We start from the raw sequence: 16,690 nt of genomic DNA, 5'->3' as shown, positions 1-16,690 counted from the left end.
AGGAGTGGCAGTGGAGAAGCAATTCTTAAGTTTAACAGTGCACATTATATTGGATATAGATAACAGTTATGGGGATAAAGAAATGATATTGGAGTTCCAGTTTCTAACTTGGGTAATTGGGGCACTGTTAGCATGGTTACTGTAGATTTAGAATATGGGAGAAAGTTTGGTAAGAAGTAATTCATTTAGGATTTTCATTTGAGTTATACAGTATCCAAGTATACTTGGAAATCTAGGTATTAGGCTCAGGGACAAAAATTTAGATGTGTGATTTAAATTCATATTTATTGCTGTGTCAATTATAATTGAATACAGAAATTAGGAGGGATGAGATATTAACCATCTGAGACACATCAACTGCAGTCATCCCATGCTATCCAGAGAATGGGGAAGGGGTCATCCTCAGATACCAAAATCCACTCTACAGATGGTAAAGTGCTTAATGCAAAATGGCATAGTATTTACATATAACCTCCACATGTCTGCCTGTATACTTTAAATCATCTCTAGATTATTTTTAATATCTAGTCTTAATGTAAATTCTGTGTAAATAGTTGCCAAGTACATTGCTTTTTGAAACTTTCTGGAATTTAAAAAGAAGATAGTTTCAGTCTGCAGTTGGTAGAGTCCACAGATGCAGAGCTTGTAGGTACAGAGCATGTAATGTATAAAGTTCAGTAAGAAAAGTTAAAGTGTTAGTTGCTCCGTTGTGTCTGACTCTTTTGTGACCCCATGGACTGTAGCACGCCAGGCTACTCTGCCATGGAATTCTTCAGGCAAGAATACTGGAGTAGGTAGCCATTTTCTTCTCCAGGGAATCTCCCGACCCAGTGAATGAAACCGGGTCTCTTGCATTGCAGGCAGATTCTTTACTCTCTGAGCCACCAAGGAAACCCTCAGTAAGAAGCAGATATCAACAAAAATGATCATGTGGTTTATAGATCAAAATCAAGCATAGAAATGAACATGAAATGAAACATCTTTTGGAAGAAGATTGTATTCTACAGTTTGCAGCTTAGAGAATGAATAAAAGAACTACAAATTGTGCATTGTCTTAATGCCAAATATATATCAGAGAATTCATTGAGAAAATGTTTGTGGTTACAGAGAAGAAACCAGCATGAGGTAGATTGAGGTATTAGCATGAGGTAAAGAACTTGTACCGAAGAGCTGACTCATTGGAAAAGACCCTGATGCTGGGAAAGATTGAGGGCAGGAGGAGAAGGGGACAACAGAGGATGAGATGGTTGGATGGCATCACTGACTTGATGGATGTGGGTTTGGGTGGACTCAGGGAGCTGGTGATGGACAGGGAGGCCTGGCATGCTGCGATTTATGGGGTCGCAAAGAGTCGGACACGACTGAGTGACTGAACTGAACTGAACTGAAAGAAATAGAGAAATGAACAAAGAAACCTTGTTCAAAAAGTGGAGCCATGAAGATGAAGAAAGAAAGAGGGTGGTAGCTGACTGGTAACGGAGAGTTGAGTGGGACAGCTGTGGTAATGCATCTTGTGTTCCTCCTGTTTCCTGGAGCATAACTGATAAATGGCCCCAGGTTTTGAGCCTTAAAAACCATCATAGCATTCACAAGGCCACACCTCCTATAAGCTTCACCTCCTCAACACGAGTGAGTCAGAAATACTAAAGTAGACCATTCTGCAGAGACAGGGGTGGGCTTGGGCTCAAGACTCCCTGATGACCTTGTTGAATATTTCTTAGATTGCACAACTTCCACCTAGCCTTCTCTCCTCTTTTACACTAAGGATCAAATTGCAACACTGCCTGATTGGTTCTCTCAGCAGTCTTCCCTGCCTCTTTCCCTGTTTCCTTTCACATAGTCTTGCCTTTAATAAAATCTTTACCTGTAAGGGACTTCCTTGATGGTTTAAACAGCAAAGAATCCACCTGCAGTGCAGGAGACCTGGGTGTGATTCCTGGTCAGGAAGATGCCCTGGAGAAGTGAATGGCTCCCTACTCCAGTATTCTTGCCTGGAGGATTCCATGGACAGGAGCCTGGCAGGCTGTAGTCCAAAGTCGACTGAGTGACTTTCACTTCTTTTTTTTTTTTTTGCATGTTTACTCCTTTGTGTCTACATCTCAGAGCAACTGACAAACATATCAAGCCAGAGGAATTTTTTCATGGTGAGTTTCAAATTAATTTGGAGGCAGAGAGACTTTTCAGGGGAAAAGAAAAAAAAGAATAAGAACATAGGACTTATTATATGGACTTATAGGACTATAAGGACTTATATCATGGACTGAGAGTTACAGAAAACATTTAAGCTGCAAGTTTTGAGGAGGTAAGAAGCTAGGGAAGGAAGCAGAGTCATGTTTGTGAGAGGACACATTGTAATCTATATGGTGAGAAACTTCTAAGAAAGAAGAGTAAGCACAAGGTTTTACTTATTTGCCTGTGATGAAGGAGAGGAACCTTGCACGGTTTCAGTTTTGTTCTTTGTTTTTTTTTTCTTTTAATTGTGCAAGAGCACTTAGAATGAAATGTACCTTCTTAACAAAATTTTCAGTCACAATGCCATACTGTTAACTCCCGGCACAGTGCTGTGCAGCAGCTCCCTAGGACTTCCTCATCTTGCATAACTGAATCTATGTTGCTGAAAAGCAACCTCTCATGTCTCCCTCCCTCTAGCCTATGGCAACCACCATCGTACTCTCTGTCTCTGTGATTTTGACTGTTTAGGTACCTCATATATGGAGACTCATGTAGTACTTTCTCTGTGACTGGCTTAGTTCACTTAGCATATGCCCTCCAGTTTCATCCATCCTGTTGCGTATGGCATTAGATTTTTTAAAGAACTGTCTCTAGCCATCTCCTAGAGGATGTTGGTTAGTAGGAATCAGGGCACCAGTGGTCAGATGCTCGCTACCTTGCCATTCTGGCAAAGATCCTGCTTATCAGTTTCCCTCAAGTGTAAAATAGAGGCTGCTGTTGTCAGATGCCTGGTCCAGGATCCGATAGAGGTATGGAAATTGCCATCAGAGACTCTGGGCATGAGGAGAGAAGGATGAACAGAGAGCCCTTATGGTAGAGAGAGAGCCTCATGTTTAGGCTAAAACAGAAATCTTACTGGTCAGAAGCACTTCAAATGCAGATCTGTGTCTGTAGTTTCATGAAATATTTTAACCCATTAGCATTAATGTCAAGAAAATTTAATAAATAATTCAAAGTATATAAAAGGAGGCCTTGTCTTATTTGTGTGGATTAGAAAGAAAACAGAAAAATAGTCTAACTTGGATTAAAATATAGTTGAAAATCTTTTAAGCAAATGATATTCATATTTTGGGGGAAATTTTAGAATTGCTTTGTCAGAATGGATACTTAGGGCATCAAAGTTTTTGCCAAAAACTCTCTTGTTATCAGGTTGTGATGAATCAGCTGTTTTACTATGACTAGCAGTGATCCAAGTTTAGAAGAATCAATATATAAAAACTCCAGACTTTGTCATTTTAAAGCAAATATTTATGTTGAACTCTGTGTCAGCAGCAGTCAGGATGTAGCAGGCATTGTAGAAGAATGTGCCTACAGATTCTAGGTCTACAAGAGGAAAATGATGAAAAAACTGGTAAAAGTAAAGTGTAATTTCATATCATAAATGAGCATTTAAATCATCAACCCTGAAGTATCTCTTGGTGACAGGAAGTAATGACTCTGCATTTGGGATGAGTGAAGAATTCAAATAAATAGTTATATCCAACTTTCTGTATGAGTAATAAACTAGAAATGTATATGAATGGGTGAGTTAATTTCAATTAAAAAAGTTTGAGGGAGCCTAATGAAAAAGAAAAGTACCCATATTTGACTCTTAATACCATAAGATGTAAGTCTAATTTCTTATTAGCTCTATGCTTTAAAATGAGACCTTGTCTGATTTGTGTCATTTTGGAAGAAAACAGAAAAAAATATTCTAACCTGGAGTAAAATAGATCTGAAAATAATCCTTTAAATGATATTCATGTTTTTTGAGGAAAATTTTTAGAAACTCCTCCATAATTTTTGTCAAAGTCTCCTGCAAAGTTCTACTGTGGAGCAGGGGCTTGGGAGAAGACCAAAAAGGATTTAATATTGCTTTTTTTTAATGTACTTATAGTTATTGTAAAGTTTCATCATTTTCTGACTTTGGAGTTACAAAAGGGGTGGCTTCTGTGTAGTTATTTTTTGTTTGTTTTTGGAAGAGTTGTTATTAAATGTGAAAACAAGTAGCCACATTGTCTTCAGCTGTGTAGGACATTCCCTCTTCATTTCATTTTATTGTCAATTATTTTTAGGAGGCAGGACATCTTTAGATTTTTCTATGTTGGCCATGTCTAGCAACTTAGTTTATAAACAAATAAAACTAGTTTTTATACTGTTTATGTCTTAATAATAGTGTATATAGTTAGAAAGTGTGACTACTTGATTTCTGTCCTTGCAGATTCACTTATGGTTTGATGCAAAGCCATATACTTCAATTTATAAAGAGTTGATAGCTTCTTCACGGCACAGTTATGCATAAACAACCACACATTGTTAAGTATAAATTTACTGAATGTATATATAATAATTAAAGTTATGAAATTCAGGTTTTTTTTACATGAAAGTCATTTATTGTATAGCCTACTGGGAACTGGCCAAAAATTAGGAAGTCAAGGAAATCATTTAATCTTCATTTGTGAAAAAATATACTCTGAGTCTAAGTAACCAAGGTATCTTTGAGCCAACAAAATACAAGTGAACAAAACATAAATTCTCTTATGAATGAAGTGCTTGCCATAGTTTACCACTTAAACTATCTTTCTTATGTAAAGATAGTTCTCACATGAAATACAGAACCTAAGCAGTAGTAATCAATATTATGCAGCTTCCTTGAGCAATGTAAACCTAAAATCAGATGAACAAAGATAAAAGCCATTTTAGTTTTGCTTCAGAAGGAAAAACAACAAAAAAACAACGCCCCTTTCATACCCACAGAATAGTGACACAAAAATTGCACAAGCTTGCTGTATGTTGAATGAGGTATTTTACCTCATAACAAATTGAAAAGCTATGCTCCTTCTGCTTATATTTTTATGCGCTGCTTTTTAGTTCACTGAATTTTCACTGAAAAGTTACACTGAATTTTAAACTTTCACTGGATAATCTTATATGAATTGCATAATATCCTTTCTAGATTATTGTTTTGTTTCTAGAATATTGATCCACCTTTTGTGAAACTCATTTTTTCTTAAATATTTAACATTTCACTGTCTTAATTATATTTCCTCAGACTTATACTGCAATTATGATATCACGCAACTGATTTTTTTAAAAATTCAAACTTTTCATTCAGAACACAAAGCATACATAAATAAAAACATTATGGAGCTCATTGTTAAAAGTTAGTTTAAACATAACATTGTTTAATAAAGTTAATAGATATTTGTGTTATTCTTGGTGATACTTGGGATTTTTGTCATTTCTACTTTTATTATGTATTCTAATGTTTTAATATGTCACTCTGCTATCTTACAATGTTTGCAGGTAATTTATCAGATCTAAAAGTAAAAGACTATTAGTTTACTGAAATTCACAGTATAGCAATTTTCAACTGATTGCTTCTTAAGATAATTACAGGTTTGACCTTGTATGTAAAAGCGATTTAAACCTAAACCATTGAACTCAGGCTTAGCTTTCCTTTGATAGATAACCTTCACATCACTGAAAATAACACACCTCACTACCACCACCATTTCATCATCTAGTCTCAGTTATCTGGTCTTAGAAACCTGTATGAGAATGTGTACAATTTAGTACAACTCTGTGACCAAGAGAGATAGAAAATAGGTTTGCTGAATACATGGCAGTCTATACCCACTATCCTTTCCAAGTTTCTGCCTATTTTGTATGCTTCCTGAGAGGGACCCATTACCAACTCCAAATAACAGATTTTTCAAATTCTTGTAATCCTTTCAATATTTCCTGTATTATATAAGGGACATTCACCAAAAATGCTCGTTGTCATGACTAGCCCTTAACTGGCTCTTAGATGATGAACTCTGAGCCTTGGAATACTCTCCCTGATAAAGAGGACTTTTGTATGCCTGAAACTTTGGTTCATGCTATACCCTTTGACCAGGTAAGTTTGGCTAACAATGTAATCTGTGATGAGTGCTTGTTTTTTTTATTCCTGAGGACATGGGCCATGCTGTACCAGTTTGATTGTATAGTTTATGTTAACAATTTAATTTACACCTATTTTCACTCTGCAGGGACTGGAGTCTGAGTGAGGCCAGTCATTCAAGTGCTGCATGGCTGCATGATTGACCCTATTAAAAACCCTGGAGATGAGGAACTTCTTTGGTTGGCAACACTTAACATGAGTTGTTACATACCATTTCTGGTAGAATTAAGTGTGTCCATCATGTGACTCCACTGGGAGAGGACACCTGGAAGCTTGTGTCTCATCTCTCCTGGGCTTCACCCAGATGTCTTTCCCTATGCTGATTTGAGTCTATATTATTTTCCTATAATGCAACTTTGTCTTGTGAATCCTTCTTGTGAGTCACTGAGCCTAAGAGACCCTGGTGCAGGACCTTAATGATGAATAGACAGAAAGACAGAACATTGTGCTCAGTCGTGTCCTACTCTTTGCAAACCCATGCGGCCTGCAGAAGGTGGGCCCCATGCAGGCTCCTTCATCCATGGGATTTTCAGGCAAGAATACTGGAGTGGGTGGCATTTCCTTCTCCCGGGCATCTTCCCGACCCAGGGATCAAGCCCAGGTCTCCTGCATTGCAGGAGGATTCTTTACCAACTGAGCCACCAGCAAAGCCCTCCTTTGATGATGAATATTATTATATTAAAAAAAAAAAAAGACATCTTCAATCCTTATCTTGATTTAATTTTCAGTTTATACATTTTTATTCTATTTATAGATCTTACTATATGGCTCAACCCTCCATCAGGGTGTCTTGTTGTTGTTCAGTCACTAAGTCGTGTCTGACTTTTGTGACACCATGGACTACAGCATACCAGGCTTCCCTGTCCTTCACTATCTCCCAGAGTTTGCTCAAACTCCTTGTCCATTGAGTCAGTGGTGCTATCCAGCCATCTCATCCTCTGTCCCCTCTTCTCCTCCTGCCCTCAGTCTTTCCCAGAATCAGGGTCTTTTCCAATGAGTTTGCTCTTTGCACCAAACAAAGTATTGGAGCTTCAGTTTCAGCATCAGTCCTTCGAATGAATAGTCAGGGTTGATTTCTTTTAGGATTGACTGGTTTGATCTCCTTGCAGTCCAGGTGAGTCTCAACAGTCTTTTCTACCACCACAGTTTGAAAGCATCAATTCTTTAATACTCAGCCTTCTTTATGGTCCAACTCTCACATCTGTACATGAGTACTACATACTGTACATAACAGCTTTGACTAGACAGACCTTTGTTGGCAAAGTTATGTACTGTTTTTTACTACGCTATCTACATTTGTCATAGCTTTTCTTCCAAGGAGCAAGCATCTTTTAATTTCATGGCTGCAGTCACTATCCACAGATTTTGGAGCCTAAGAGTATAAAATCTGCCAATGTTTTCACTTTTCCCCCATTTATTTGCCATGAAGTCATGCAACCAGATGCCAAGATTTTAGTTTTTTGAATATTGAGTTTTAAGCCAGCTTTTTCACTCTCTTTCATGCTCATCAAGAGGCTTTTTAGTTCCTCTTTGCTTTTTGCCAATAGGATGGTATTATCTGCATATCTGAAGTTGTTGATATTTCTCCCAGAAATCTTGATTCCAGCTTATGATTCCTCCAGCCCTGCATTTCTCATGATGCACTCTGCATATAAGTTAAATAAACAGGGTGACAATGTACAGCCTTGAGGTACTCCTTTCCCAATTTTGAACCAGTCCATTGTTCCATGACCAGTTCAAACTGTTGCTTCTTGACCTGCATACAGGATTCTCAAGAAACTAACAGAGAAGGCAATGGCACCTCACTCCAGTACTCTTGCCTGGGGAATCCCATGGATGGAGGAGCCTGGTAGGCTGCAGTCCATGGGGTCGCTAAGAGTAGGACATGACTGAGCAACCTCACTTTCACTTTTCACTTTCATGCATTGGAGGAGGAAATGGCAACCCACTCCAGTGTTCTTGCCTGGAGAATCCCAGGGATGGGGGAACCTGGTGGGCTGCCATCTATGGGGTCGCACAGAGATGGACACGACTGAAGCAACTTAGCAGCAATAGCAGCAGCAGTAGGAGACTAAGGTGGTCTGGTATTGCCATCTCTTTAAGAATTTTCCACAGTTTGTTGTGATCCACACAGTCAAAGGCTTTAGCATAGTCAATGAAACATAAGTAGATGCTTTTCTGGAATCCCTTTGCTTTTTCTATGATCCAGTGGGTGTTGGGAATTTGGTCTCTGGTTCCTTTGCTTTTTCTAAATCCTACTTGTACATCTGGAAGTTCTTGTTTAACATATTGTTGAAGCCTAGCTTGAAGGATTTTAAGCATTACCTTGTTAGCATGTGAAAAGAGCTCAATTGTCTGACAGTTTAGTTTTCTTTGACATTGCCTTTCTTTGGGATTAGAATGAAAACTGACTTTTTCTTGTCCTGTGGCCACTACTGAGTTTTCCAAGTGTGCTCACATATTGAATGCAGCACTTTAACTGCATCATCTTTCAGGATTTGAAATAGCTCAGCTGGAATTCCATCACCTCCACTAGCTTTGTAGTAATGCTTCCTAAAGCCCACTTGACTTCATATTCCAGGATGTTTGGCTGTAGGTGAGTGACCACACCATCGTGATTTTCCTAGTCATTATGACCTTTGTTGTATAGTTCTATATATTCTTGTCATCTCTTGTTAATCGCTTCAGCTTCTCTTAGGTTCTTGTCATTTCTGTCATTTATTGTGCCCATCTTTGCATGAAATGTTTTCTTGGTATCTCCAATTTTATTGAAGAGATCTCTCTAGTCTTTCCCATTATATTGTTTTTCTCTATTTCTTTGCATTATTCACTTAAGAAGACTTTCTTTTTTCTCCTTGCCATTGTCTATGATGTAATAATAGTTATTAATTTCTTTTTTCTAATCACCATGCTTACCTTCTACTCTTCATCCTCAGCACACAACAGATGTACTCATCCAAACACTCATTTTTTTTTTAATTTGGACCCAATAAATTTGGAATTAAGTTTCCCCTTCAAACCTTCCAAAAGGAAAGAAAATCCCCACATGTCTTTGTAAGAAAAGAAATGTTATATTCCTGACACTTCCATCATTTGTTTCCCACCGGAAGTGTGACTTTTTTAATTTAAAAATCATTCACTTATCAGAAAAATATTTGTTGAGCCTGCTGCTATATGATTGCTTTGATTGATACCTCATGCTAAGTACATCAAGTGTAAGTTTTAACTTCTAGAAGTTTAAAATGTAGTAAAAGTTTTAATAGTATGAAATGAATAATAAGAATTGTAAGAAAGGTGCAAAAGGATATCAGTGGGATACTTAAAGACACTACTTTCATTCAATGCTAATTCTGGGTTTTGTTGATTTTTAATGTTTGTTTACTCAAAAAGTTGGCTTAAAGCTCAGCATTCAGAAAACTAAGATCACAGGATCCAGTCCCATCACTTCATGGCAAATAGATGGGGAAACAGTGGCTGACTTTATTTTTGGGGGCTCCAAAATCACTGCAGATGGTGACTGCAGCCATGAAATTAAAAGACACTTACTCCTTGGAAAGAAAGTTATGACCAACCTAGACAGCATATTAAAATGCATAGATATTACTTTGTCAACAAAGGTCCATCTAGTCAAGGCTATGGTTTTTCCAGTAGTCATGTATGGATGTGACAGCTGGACTATAAAGAAAGCTGAGTGCCGAAGAATTGATGCTTTTGAACTGTGGTGTTGGAGAAGACTCTTGAGAGTCCCTTGGACTGCAAGGAGATCCAACCAGTCCATCCTAAAGGAGATCATTGGGTGTTCATTGGAAGGACTGATGTTGAAGCTGAAACTCCAATACTTTGTCCACCTGATGCGAAGAGCTGACTCATTTGAAAAGACCTTGATGCTGGGAAAGATTGAGGGCAGGAGGAGAAGGGGACGACAGAGAATGAGGTGGTTGGATGGCTTCACCAACTTAATGGACATGAGTTTGGGTGAACTCCGGGAGTTGGTGATATACAGGGAGGCCTGGTGTGCTGTGCTTCATGGGGTCGCAAAGAGTTGGACATAACTGAGCAACTGAACTGAACTGAACATTGGTATTTCCAGCTTTAATTTCAAATTCTGCAATAGCATAGTCATTCCTGCTCTTGTGAATGGTATCATGCCTAGTACAGTAAATTATAGAAATAGATAATGAATGTGAAGTTGCTCAGTCGTGTCCGACTCTTTGCAACCCCATGGGCTGTAGCCTATCACGCTCCTCCATCCATGGGATTTTCCAGGCAAGAGTACTGGTGTGGGTTGCCATTTCCTTCTCCAGAGGATCTTTCCAACCCAGGGATCGAACCTGGGTCTCCTGCATCGTAGGCAGAAGCTTTACCATCTGAGCTACCAGGGAAATCCTAGATAGTGAATAGTTTAAGAAAAATAGTTGTTTTTAGGTGTTTAAAATGGAGTTATTTTACAGGAATATTTTTAAAAATAAATGTTAATTTAGAAAACTCAACATTACTGGGTAACATTATTCAAAGACTACTCATGCTTTTAACATTAGCTTCAAGGGATTGTATCAAGTTTTAACATTACTTTAATGTCTTAATTATTAATTATAATATTAGCAAAAATACTAGTAACTATTATAAATTTATTCTGTAGATAAGAAGTAAACCTTTATGATAGTCAGAAAATATATTTAGTTCATAAAGTGGTAAAGAAGCAGTTAAGTTTATTGAATGGAGAACATTAACATTCAACACCTTGATTCAGCCATCCCTATTTTCCCATTTATATTTCTAGTTATTCAAAATCATGTTAGAGTTTGTCACGCACTAGCTAGTGCCCGAGGTTTATATCATTCAGTTAAAATGTGAAGTATTTACAGCTTACTTTTTTGTTGTTTTTGTTAGTCCCTCAGTTATGTCCAATCTTTGTGACCCTTTGGATTCTAACCCACCAGGCTCCTCTGTCCATGGAATTCTCCAGGCAAGAATACTGGAGTGGGTAGCCATTCTCTTCTCCAGGGGATCTTCCTGACCCAGGGATTGAACTGGCGTCTCTCACATTACAGGCAGATTCTTTTAACCTCTGAGCCATCAGGGAAGCCCATATCTTACTTTGGTTGTCTACTATTCCTAATTGATTGTACCTTATGAGTAATATGTTACATTCTAAACTGGTTTTTAAAAATTGTTTGCACTATTTGAGAATCCAGTTGCATCTTATGGAAACTTGAAAATTCATATGTCTATGTACAGATCACACTTCAGGTAATTTGTGATATAAATGAGGAATAGAAAACAACACTACTGTATTTCAACTTACTGACTAAGTAGATCAAAAATCTAATGTTTGCATGTATTATATCTAATGGATATGCTATCACTAATATCCACAGTAATAAGGTAAAGATACCATAATCAACAAAAATGTATGTGGCATACTTAGGAAAATCATTGCTTATCTTGAATTCTCCATCCTCTGTTTCAAATATCAGTGCAACATATTAATGAATTGATCTGAAGAACTCTAACTTTTAAACTGTAAGTTGTAGGAAATTAAAAAATAGACTTTTGTTTTACCAGAGGTGCTAGATTTGTTTATATTAGAGTAACATTACAGATGGAGAAGGCAATGGCATCCCATTCCAGTACTCTTGCCTGGAAAATCCATGGACAGAGGAGCCTGGTAGGCTGCAGTCCATGGGGTCGCTAAGAGTCGGACACGACTGAGCCAATTCCCTTTCACTTTTCACTTTCATGCATTGGAGAAGGAAATGGCAACCCACTCCAGTGTTCCTGCCTGGAGAATCCCAGGGACGGTGGAGCCTAATGGGCTGCCGTCGATGGGGTCGCACAGAGTCGGACACAACTGAAGTGACTTAGCAGCAGCAACATTACAGAAATTCATTAACTGTTTTATTAGTTCTCTACTATGTGTGAAGTTTAATACTAAATTTTAGGGGAGGCACAAACTATGAAAAAAAATTGTTTGCATTGAAAAAGTCACAGTCTTGGGGAAAACACATGTTTTTAATATTCAAACTAAATATGAGAGAACAAAATATCAAATTCATTAATACAGATTTTTTCCTTCTTTTGATAATAAAAAGATCCCCTGGTCCAATTTACAAAAGAATTGGAAATTAACTTGATTCAAGGGTTGACCTCACCCAAAGCATCCTCTACTCTATGGTGCAAAGTGTTCAGAAATGTATAGGGAATTTTAAGTCATATAAGGGTTTTATTCAGTCTAATATATAGTCTGAGAAAAATATAACCCACAGAACATGGAAAACAAAGGCTAAATGAATCTGATAAATATAACTACAGTGTATTGGTCTAGCCAGTTACACAGCAGATTCCACTGCTGGGTGTGAAAGTAACAGAACTAGCATCATTTACGGACAGAAAAGGCTTCTGTGACCATCTCAAACATGACCCAAATCCTTGGGAGAAGTGAAAGGTTAAACAAAAATACAATACAAAATTCAATCACAAAGAGCTCAAAAAAAAAGGTAGATAATCAAAGAAAGCTGCCATCAAAAAGGTGCCTAGACTCCATTCCAGGTAGAGTAAGTTTTGAATCAGTGCTCTCCTCTGTCCATGGAATTCTCCAGGCAAGAATAGTGGAGAGGGTAGCCGTTCCCTTCTCCAAGGGGTCTTCCCAGCCCAGGGATTGAACCCAGATCTCCCCCACTGAAGGCAGATTCTTTACCATCTGCAGTACCAGAGAAGCCCAAGATGTTTATATAGTAATATAATTTTCCTCTACCCTGCCACCCACTGTAAAGCAGTATTAACTAAGAGTAGGGAAGTTAAGAGCAAGTAATTATAGTTCATCACTTGTGTCCAAATGGAAATGCTGTCAGTTCAATTTGGTAGTTAACTGACCGTTACTGTCCTTTTAACACTATCAAACACAAAAGGTGTATCCTGATAAATTCAGAAAAAAATTCAGTTGCCTTTTCCCTATTTGAGTATTTTTCCCATTTAGACTTGCCTAGAGTTGTTTTGCTAATATATACCTAACTTCAAGAAAAATTACTTTTACTTGGAGTAATTTGAATTCTTTTTTTTTCATTGCTGTCTCAGAACTGAAACATTTTAAATGATGTGCTTCAGTTATTAGTTTTAAAGCTAGATATATACATTTGTGGATGCTATTACAATAAAATCCATTCAGAATAACTAACCCTTTGGCATTGACTATTTCTTTCCATTACTTACCATATTTGAGACTCTTTCCATAAAAGCAATAAAAAGTTAAACCAAATTGATTCTTAATGGTGACAAATGACATTTGAAAAAAATATTTAGTACTCAGATTTGAAAGGAAGGGACATGTGAAAGATGAATGTGTGATACATTTCTTTTGAATGTAGGAGGAATGTACTGTTATTTCCTGTACTAATTTAGATCAGCATCTTTATATCTTTTACTATTTCTACACCTAAATGATGGCCAAGGATATATGGGTATTGTAAATGCATTTAACATACCCAAGTATATACATATATTTGATTATTGCAAGCATCTTGAGATCCAGATTTGCACCCAGAAGTGCTACTATACTATGGCAAAACAAAATTTGCCTCCACATCGTGAGACACAATTTATTTGGGGTCAGATTGTTTTCTTTGGGTGTATATTGATTTGTATATCCATTTCATTGATTTCCTGCTGCAACTCTAATGCAGTGCTGATACTAAATTTTGTGACTATAAAAGTAACTAGCTAAAAGCTATATTAATTCCATTGTTAACCCCTTGACTTATATTTTTATTTAGATTATATAATTAAATGTTCATTTATTAATTCTGCAAGAATTGTTTAATTTTTCATTTTAGTTGTTTAATTGAAATATAGCTTATGTACAATATTATGTTAACTTCAAGTATTCAGCTTAGTGATTCAACATTTAAATACATTACAAAACGATCACCCTGATAAGTCTAGTAAACATCTGTTCCTGTACAAAGTTGTTGCATTATTATTGACCATATTCCTTATACTGGGCTTCCATGGTGGCTCAGATGATAACCTGCCTGCCCTGTGGGAGACCTGGGTTCAATCCCTGGGTCAAGAATATCCCCTGGAGGAAGGCATGGGAACCCACTCCAGCATTCTTGCCTAGAGAATCCCCATGGACAGAGGAACCTGGCAGGCTACAGTCCATGGGGTCGCAAAGAGTCGGACACGACTGAGTGACTAAGCACACACATATTCCTTATACTATACAATATATCTTTGTGATTGATTTATTTTACAACTGGAAGTTCATACTTCTTAATCCCATTTAGCTATTTCACCCAACCTCGTATGCAACTCCTTTCTGACATCCAACAATTTCTCTGTGTGTATGAATCTACTTCTGAGTGCATTTATCTTTTCAAATTAGAATGATCGTTTTCTTCACTTAAATACTGGGAAATGGAGTTGTTAAATCATATGACAGTTCTGTTTCTAATTATTTGAGGAATGTCCAATAATGTTTCTGTGATAACTGTACAAATTTACATTTTCACCACAGTATATGAAGGTTCCCTTTTCTCTACACCATTACCTATGTCTGTTTTATTTGCTTTCTTTTTGATGATAGCCATTCTGACAGGTGTGAGATGATATGTCATTGTAGTTTTCATTTGTGTTTCCCTGATGATTAGGGATGTTGAGTAGCTTTTTGTGTGTCTGTTGGCCATCTTTACATCTCACTTGGAAAAATTTGTTTTTTTCTTCAGGTTCTTTTCCCATTTTTAATAATTTTTGTTATGGCATTATATAAGTTCTTTATATATATACATATATACATATACATATATATATATATATATGATATTAACCCCCTACAAGATGAATCATTTTGAAGTATCAAAACTTTTTAGTTTGATGTAGTCCCATTTGTTTGTTTTTATTTGTGTGTACATTACCAGAGGAGACATACCAGAAAAATACTATGTAGAGTTATACCAGAACACATACTGGCTATGTTTTCTTCTAGGAGTTTTATGATTTGGGGTCTTAAATTTAAGTCTTTAATCCATTTTGAGTTTATTTTCATATATGGTGTAAGAAAGTGGCTCAGTTTCATTCTTTTTCACATTGCTTTCCAGTTTCTCAACATCACTTACTGAAGAGGCTGCCTTTCCCCTATTATATGTTCTTGCACTTTTTGTTATAGACCAATTGCCCATATAAGTATGAGTTCTTCTTGAGATTATCTCTTCTGTGCTGTGGCTTTCCAGGTGGCTCTAGTGGTAAAGAACCCACCTGCCAGTGCAGGAGACATGAGACGTGGATTTGATCCCAGGGTCAAGTAGATCCCCTGGAGGAGGGCATGGCAACCCACTCCAGTATTCTTGCCTGGAGAATCCCCACAGACAGAGGAACTTGGAGGATTACAGTGCATCAGTGTGCACAGAGCCAGACACAACTGAAGTGACTTAACATGCGTGCACCCATTCTGTTCTGTTGTTCAAGATGTCTGTTTCATGCCAGCACCATATTGTTTTGATTACTCTAGCTTTGTAGGATACTTTTAAATGATGGCATGTGATACCTTCAGCTTTGTTCTTATTTCTAAAGATAGCTTTGGCTATTTGGGGTCTTTGGTGGTTCTGGTTCCAGACAAATTTTAGGATTATATATTTTCAGTCTGTGAAAACTACCATTTGTATTATGATAGCAATAGCATTGAATCTGTAGATTGATTTGGGTAGTATGGATATTTTAACAATATTAATTCTTCCAGCCCATAAGCATATTATATCTTTCCATTTATTTGTGTCTTTAATTTCTTTTACCACATTATGTATTTTTCAGAGTCTGCATCTTTCACCTCCTTGCTTAAATTTATTGCTTAGTACTATATTAGATACAATTGTAAATAGATTATTTCCTTAATTTCTCTTCCTGTTAATCCATTGCTAGTGTGTAGAAATACAATATTTCTGCTTACTACTTTTGCATCCTGCAGTAAAGTTTACTGGACTTCTTTATTAGTTCTATTTTTTTTTTTTTTTTTTTGTAGAATCTTTAGAGTGTTCTATAGATAGTATCATGCCATCTGCAAACTGTGACAGTTTTATTTATCCTTTTCCAATGTGGATGCATTTTATTTCTTTTTCTTTTCTCATTGTTATGGCTGGGACTTTCAGCAATGTATTGAATAAAAGAGGCAATATAGGTTATCTTGGTCTAGTTCCTGACCTTACCAGAAATGCTTTCAGCTTTTCACCATTGAGTATGTTGTTAGCTGTGAGTTTGTCATATATGACCTTTTTTATATTAAGGTATGTTCCCTCTATATCCACTTTGTTGAAAGTTTTTATCATAAATAGATGTTGAATTTTGTCAAGAGTTTTCTTTTTCTTCATCTATTGAGATGATTATATGATTTTTATTCTTTATTTTGTTAATGTGGTTTTTCATATTTATCAATTTGCTGATACTGATCCATTCTTACATTCCTGGATCCATCCCAGTTGACCGTGGTCTGTGATATTTTTAATGTATTGTTGAATTCAGTTTGCTAATATGTTGCTGAGGATTTTT

The 16,690-nt window shown here is 36.8% G+C and overlaps 1 non-coding gene across 1 annotated transcript; it reads right to left on the bottom strand.

Moving 5' to 3' along the window:
• Window positions 1–10,467: 10,467 nt before the first annotated feature.
• On the bottom strand, window positions 10,468–10,539 carry TRNAR-ACG (transfer RNA arginine (anticodon ACG)). The gene has a single exon. It is a non-coding gene; the product is annotated as a tRNA-Arg (tRNA).
• Window positions 10,540–16,690: the final 6,151 nt, after the last annotated feature.

Source organism: Bos grunniens, chromosome 4 (genome assembly GCF_055505025.1).
Source record: "Bos grunniens cultivar Pamir isolate PY7600 chromosome 4, Bosgru_T2T1.0, whole genome shotgun sequence".
NCBI lineage: Eukaryota > Metazoa > Chordata > Mammalia > Artiodactyla > Bovidae > Bos > Bos grunniens.
Note: the sequence above shows the minus strand (reverse complement) of the source record. Positions and strands in the feature narration are given on the sequence as shown.